Source organism: Penaeus vannamei, chromosome 8 (assembly GCF_042767895.1).
Source record: "Penaeus vannamei isolate JL-2024 chromosome 8, ASM4276789v1, whole genome shotgun sequence".
Lineage (NCBI taxonomy): Eukaryota > Metazoa > Arthropoda > Malacostraca > Decapoda > Penaeidae > Penaeus > Penaeus vannamei.
Genome location: NC_091556.1, coordinates 18707424 through 18714923, shown reverse-complemented (window position 1 = coordinate 18714923; position 7500 = coordinate 18707424). Strand labels below are relative to the sequence as shown.

Here is a 7500-nt window from a genome sequence, read left to right as displayed (position 1 = left end):
CACAAATCTTCGTACCCTGAGGGAGCAGATATGAAAGCGGTAAGTTCCTCGCTGTAGAGGAGAGGGCTGGGCGGAATCCCCGGGGTTGGGGTTGCGGAAGCCAGGTGATGCGACAGGTGCACGATCTGATTCATAGCTTGTCCTGTTTTGGGGAAATTTAAGGCGATGGTTGGATATTCTACGACATTTAAGTTTGCATGCACGTATTGCTAGTAAGTACGGTTAATTCAAATGATTCTAATGCACTCAACAAACTTCACTCATCCCCCGCAGACCATGTGGATATGCCGTAATCTAGCTATAAAGGACATGATTTTAGAAGACTGATCTATCTACAAGCAGCATCAGGTGACTTTGCCGTCTCACTCGCCAGTGGACGGATCCGCCACCTCTTCTTGAACCCACGAAATTATTTTTGGAAATCACTAATCACAAAGATCACTAATATCAAATAACAATAACTAATACTGACCCGCGAAATAATTTATGGAAATCAAGATCACTAATATCAAATAACTTTATAACCATTACTGACATGATCACAGCCCTTGGTACTAATCACTTCCTATCAATTTCCTTTTTAACAGAGAGAGAACGCGAGAGATAACATCACATGTCTGGTAAGTTAGGTTAGGTGAAGGATTGTGGGGCAAGTGACAGGCCGCCACGCCCTTTCGCTGAGGAAATCGCTATCAGTTTTTTATCGGCGAAGGTCAGAGGACGAACTTTTTTGAAACGTACGCCGGAATTATCTTTATTATTGTAGGATACTTTTTTAGAGTGTAGGTATAAAAAAGGATGGAAAAAAAGTTGAAAGAGGAATCTCATTGCTTCGTTGGTTGGTGAGGTGGATTGTGAAGGCAGAAGTTATAATAATCTTTGTGATATGAATATGATGGTTATGTTGATGATGTTAATTATTTTTGTTATTATTATCATTACTGCTTTTACTGTTATTGTTATTATTATTATTATTGTTATTGTCATTATTATTATTATTATTATCATTATTGTTATAATTATCATCATCATAAATACCATCATTATTATTATTATTATTATTATTATTACTATTATTATTATCATTATCATTATTAACATCATCTTTATTTTCATTATCATCATCATCATCATCTGCTTCTTCTTCATATTCATCATCATCATTATCATCATCTTTATTTTCATCATCATCATCTTTATCTTCATCATGCCATAATCTTCATCATTATGATTATCATTACCATCATCATCTTAACCATGATCATCATCATCTTCCTTCTCCTCCTCCTCCTCCTGATCATCGTCATTATCACCATCATTATTATCATCAGTAATATTGTCATTATTATCTATTTATTCATCATTGTTGTTATTATCATTATTGTTATAATCATCATTATCATTTCTACTTAGGACTACTACTTCTACTAATACTGCTGCTACTACTAATACTAATGTTACTACTGCAGACACTGCAACTACTACTACTGCTACTACTACTGCCGTTAATATTATTATCATTACTTTTGTTATTTTCAAAATTGTCATTATTATTATCATCATTATCATCTTTATTGTCATTATCATCATTATTATTATTACTACTACTATTATCATTGCCTATATTGTTATTATTATTATCATTTGCATTAATATCATTATTATTACTACTATTACTACGATTATCATTATCCATAGTGTTATATCTGATATTGCTGTTATTGGCATTATCCCTATCATCATTATTATTATTATGACCATCATCACAGTCATCATCATCACCATTATCTTGATTAACATATTATGATCATATTAATTGATCATTAGTATTGTGATCATTATTGTTATTGTTATTACCATTATTATTATTATTATTATTATTATTATTATTATTATTATTATTATTATTGTTATTACTACTACTATTATCATCATCACCATCATCATCATCATTATAATTATTATCGTTGTTATTGCCACTGCAATAATAACATCATTATTATTAGCTATCATTGTCATCATCGTTATTACTATCAAGGCTAGCCATGCCACTGATCATAATGATGGTAATCATATTGACATATGCTATTACTGATACCAAAAGCACTGATCATTTTGAGAAAAATAATAATGACAATACCACTATTATTGCAGTTTCAAGAGCAGCAACAGCAATATAAATAAGGTAGAGAATGGCCATAAAAGTAAGATACACTGACTTTTTCACCTTCAGCAGGATTCCTGACGGACTTAAAATATACGGTGGCCTTCGCCGCCAACATGAAACATAAGGCTCACAGTTCTGTGTCTTTCCTTGAGCAAGTCCCAGTGTAAGGAACTGGAAGTCTACTTGTACGGTTTTGCATATTTATGTATATATATATATATATATATATATATATATATATATATATATATATATATATATATATATATATATATATATATATATATATACATATATATATATATATATATATATATATATATATATATATATATATATATATATGTATATATACATATATATGTATATACACACACACACACACACATATATATGCATGTATATATATATAATGTATGTATGCATGCCTCTCTCTCTCTCTCTCTCTCTCTCTCTCTCTCTCTCTCTCTCTCTCTCTCTCTCTCTCTCTCTCTCTCTCTCTCTCTCTCTCTCTCTCGTTCTGTGTATATATATGTATATATATATATATATATATATATATATATATATATATATATATATATATATATATATGCATATATGTATTTATACACACACACATATATATGCACACATACACACACACACACACACACACACACACACACACACACACACACACACACACACACACACACACACACACACACACACACACACACACATGTACGTGAGTGTTTGTGTGTGTACATGTGTGTGTGTGTGCACCTACGTGTTTCTTGGGTTGATATGCAATCAGTTCATCCGAAGCCAAGCGCCGCCCGGGCGAGGCCGCCGCGAAGGTGACGCCGCCCTATTTGCATAGCGCGTCCAGCCGCCGTCGTGACGCGCTCCGCTCACGCGACGCACCGCGGCCCTCCCTCCCTTCCTCTCTCCCTCCCTCCCTCTTCTCCCTCCCTCCCTCCCTCCCTCCCTCGCTCCTCCCTCCCTCCCCCGCGCGCCTCCGTGGCACGCTCTGCTAATTACCTTGCAGGAATCACGCGGAAGTGTTGCAACACTTGCACACGCTGTATATTTACACCAAGACTATTTTCACTTGATATTTCAGTTCGTCTTTTTCTTTGATTACAAGGCCATTTAACAAATTGTAATTGTAACAGTGGTTCTGTTTTAAGGAACACAAAACCTTAAACCTGTAAGACCTGTTCTTTGCAAAGGAAGAAATTTATATATCTATCTATCCATCCATCTATCTATATGAGTCTTTCACTGAAATGTGTAAGTAAATAAATAAGTATGTGTGAGTATATATATATATATATATGTATGTATGTATGTCTGTGTGTAAATATATTCTTTTACAAATAATGTAACATTTATTCCAGTTCCCACAGAGCAATTTCAGAGGCACTCAACACGCCCTTTGGCCCTCCCCGGTCTGAGTCCCGGAGGCGTGACGGCGCTTTCCACGAAGACGACGGCACTACAGAGGTCGGCGGAGGCAGGAGGCTGAACGCTTCCACTCCAGGATGTGGAGGCCTTTCCACATGCCGCGCATCCCCGTAGCACGTCCAGCAAACAGCACCACACCCACCCGGTAACTTTTTCTCTTGCAGGTCTACTCTTCAAGTTTTTTGTTCGCCGTAAGCATCGCAGGGCCCGGAACGATGCGTGGCCCAAAATCTAAAAATTTCTCACAGCAGATTCTTCACGCCTCTGTATAATAATCGGAATCTTCCCAAAACCGAAAAGAACAAAGAGCTATAAAAGGTAGGATCATTATCGGACACAAGAAGCCAGGCGCATCGGGGGACCAGCAGCGGATGCAGCGCTTGGTTGGTTCACAAATTGGTTCAGGGCTTATCATCTACTCGTCCAAAAGCCTAACACGACAACTGGCGAACTACCTGGCTATACCATTCAAATGACTGCCTGGTAAACTTTTCAGAAGTTTCTTTACAAGTTCACTGGATAATTTATTTGATAAAGTAACCGCTTCACCAAGAAAGCTACGTGCATTGATAACAGGTATCCCTCAATATCTGAGTTCAATAGCCAGTGTTTTTGTGACTGAGCCTACCATACGTCATGCGAACTTACCGAGCGTATTACTCTTTGAAATTAATTTCAGCTGAGACAAGTTTCCCTATAACAAAAATGTCGTGGTGTTATTAAAAATGTTTGAGAGAGAGAGAAGAGAGAGAAACCTAGCTTCGTTTTCGTTATATGTCAAAAACGCGGATGTGAGAGCGTTAATCTCGTTCTGTTGTAACACTTCTGAGAAACATTTTGAAATAACTACTCAGCTCGTTTTAAAAAACAGCCAGCTATTGCTGAAGAAATTTACCGAGAAATTAAGTCACTCACAGTGAGGAAAGAGGATAGACGGTCGTAGGACCGAATATATAACTATTAGCATTTTCTCTCCTTTTTTGCACTGTATCTTTTTTTTTTTTTTTTTTTTTTTGTATTATGCAAGTTAAAAATAATAATGATAAGGAAGATACGGTTATCCCTGAAGTGAGATGCAGGTATCAGCCTTAATACCCAAGGACGGCTGCTTTAATGCTGCCTACAGCCAAAGTTTCTGCCTGGAGGAGGGAGAGATGTCTTCGGGAACGTTCTCCTTTTGGAAATCACACTCACGCATATATAAGTATGTGTGTGTGTGCCTTCCCCTCGGCTGGATTTTCGAGGTTAATTTTCTAATATTCTCATATCTTTAGAAGTGGAACTCACTGAAACTATCAAATATCGTGGAATTAATAAACTAATTGCAGCACTATTCCACTACTAATGATTCTAGTATAATTGTATCAGCTGATAATTACCATCATCAACAAAAAAGGAAGATTACCAGATGCAAGACATTCTAGGAATCTCGAGGAAGCTGGCATGAGGAGGCGGCCGCCGGGTTTGGAAACACCAGTGAACCACAATATATGTAAATATATTTGATATAGAACATATTACAGTAACAAAATTGATAATATGAGTATTTTATGCTCCTGTTATCAGGTTACAAAACTGGAGTCCACCGCTAGAACAGTTTACCACAACTAGTTATTGAGCTAAATTTATCTAGTGTTTTTCCTTACAGCGGTTATTTAGTAAAGATGCATCTCTGACAGTAATTAGGGGAATGGTATCTAAAAGGAACGTAAATTTATTTTACAGTATTCATTGATCAAAGGATTTTCATTCACATTTCATGGTATACGTGTGTGAGTGTGTGAGTGTGTGTGTGTGTGAATGTGTGTGTGTGGGGGGGGGGGGGCGCGTGTGTGTGTGAGCGCAATATAATCTCTTGTAAACCGGAGAGACGCAGCTATTTTTGGAGGCGACAGAATTTCATCGAAGAGAGCTAAAAAAGGATGACGGCGGCCGGTGCAAGGTCGACCTGAGAGTGAATGAAGTGGAAAAAAGAGAGAAAACCCACTACCGGCTTCAGGTCCCCGGGCTGTGCGGTGCGTTGTCCCTGCCACGCCCTGGCCAGGCTCCGGCACCGCATCCTTTAGGCCCGGACTGGTACTCTGGTAGGTCTATTGCACGGCTTTCTGTTGCCGGTTCTCCGTCAGCCACACGGACACGGATGCACACAAATAAGTAATTTATATATGCATGTATGTCTATACATGCACACATATATGTATATACATGTATATAGATATGTATATATTTATATATATACATATATTAATTATGCATATATATGATATTATATATATATATATATATATATATATATATATATATATATATATATATATATATATGCATATGTAATATATATATATATATATATATATACATACATAATACATACACACATATATATATATATATATATATATATATATATATATATATATATATATATATATATATATATGTATGTATGTATGTATATGTATGTATATGTATATATATGTATATATATATATATATATATATATATATATTATATATATATATATTTTTTTAACATATATATATATACATACATATATATATATATATATATATATATATATATATATATATATATATATATATATATATATATTTGTATATATATGTATATATATATATTTATATATATGAATATATAAATATATATATATAAATATATATAAATATATATATATATATATATATATATATATATATATATATATATATATATATATATGCGTGTGTGTGTGTGTGTGTGTAAGAACAGCTGTAGATAGGCAGTACAGTGAGTGCAGAAAGGCCATTTTGGTGTACGCCAAGGAAGTGTCCTTGGTCTTACGCCAGGTTTGCATTTAGGATGAATCCTGAAACAGGTTTGTTGCAAACGCACCTGATACTGATCTTTCCCCTCCTCCTAAGTGAATACCAAAGACCAGAATGACTGCACTATTTGGAATGTTGTAAAATCTTTAAATATGACGCCTACAGTATATTTATCTACCTGCAGAGTAGCAATCTGCCTAATTGGTGTGGCAGTGAAAGCCTTTCCTTGGGATAACTCATTCCGCGCACTGCCGCCTTGACCTCGGGCGATAGAATGTTAAGTGCGGCTCCAGCTGAGGTGCCGGTTCATGATATTCCTCACCAAAAGCCGCACCGTCGCCTCGGTCAAAGCTGACACTGAGAAGGAAACAGCAGGCGCGAGCAGACACAGTGCCACTTGCTCCCAGATCCTGTTCCCCGATGCCGCTTCACGGCCGGAGTTCGCGTGGTCGGCGGTCCGCCGCGATGGACGTGGTCTGTGTCGCAGTCTCCCCCGCGGGTTGGATGCTCCTGGACGGCCCACGGAGTCGGAGTGGCGGCCACCCTAAGGAAAGACGGAAAAGCGAATCGTTGCGTAACGTTAGAACGGTGGAAAATACACGGAAGTTGGCTGAAGATGAATAAAACATGAACTCAGTAGCAGAACTGGAAGGATGACTTACAATGAGAACTGCCACATGTCTATACTGAGGGTGAGATGATTGATTCTATTAGTGATAATTTATTTCAGAGAGAGATATAACCTTTTCAGACACAATCTGATTCCCAAACTGACGAATGATATGCATAACTTTAGATATTATGAATGATAATGCCGAGGCCTCCTTTCTTCATTATCAGCATAAGATTATGACAATTTAATCATTAGTCTGGTTTATTAATACATGATTATTAGGCATCCGCTTCGAATCAAAAACTTATCCTCCTTCGGTAGAAATTCAGGGACAAAAACTTTGGCGCACAGATCCACTTACAGACGAAAGAGATTTCGACAGGTTCTTCTGGATGCAAAAACGAAACAGATAATGTGATGATGACGTCTGTAAAAATCAAAG

At 36.6% G+C, this 7500-nt stretch overlaps 1 long non-coding RNA gene across 1 annotated transcript in view; it reads left to right on the top strand.

Moving 5' to 3' along the window:
* Positions 1 to 6392: 6392 nt before the first annotated feature.
* LOC138862272 (uncharacterized) overlaps positions 6393 to 7500 on the top strand; it is a 9289-nt gene continuing 8181 nt past the window's right edge. Inside the window, exon 1 of the long non-coding RNA XR_011398674.1 lies at positions 6393 to 7137. This is a non-coding gene — a long non-coding RNA (uncharacterized lncRNA). The remainder of the gene's footprint in view (positions 7138 to 7500) is intronic.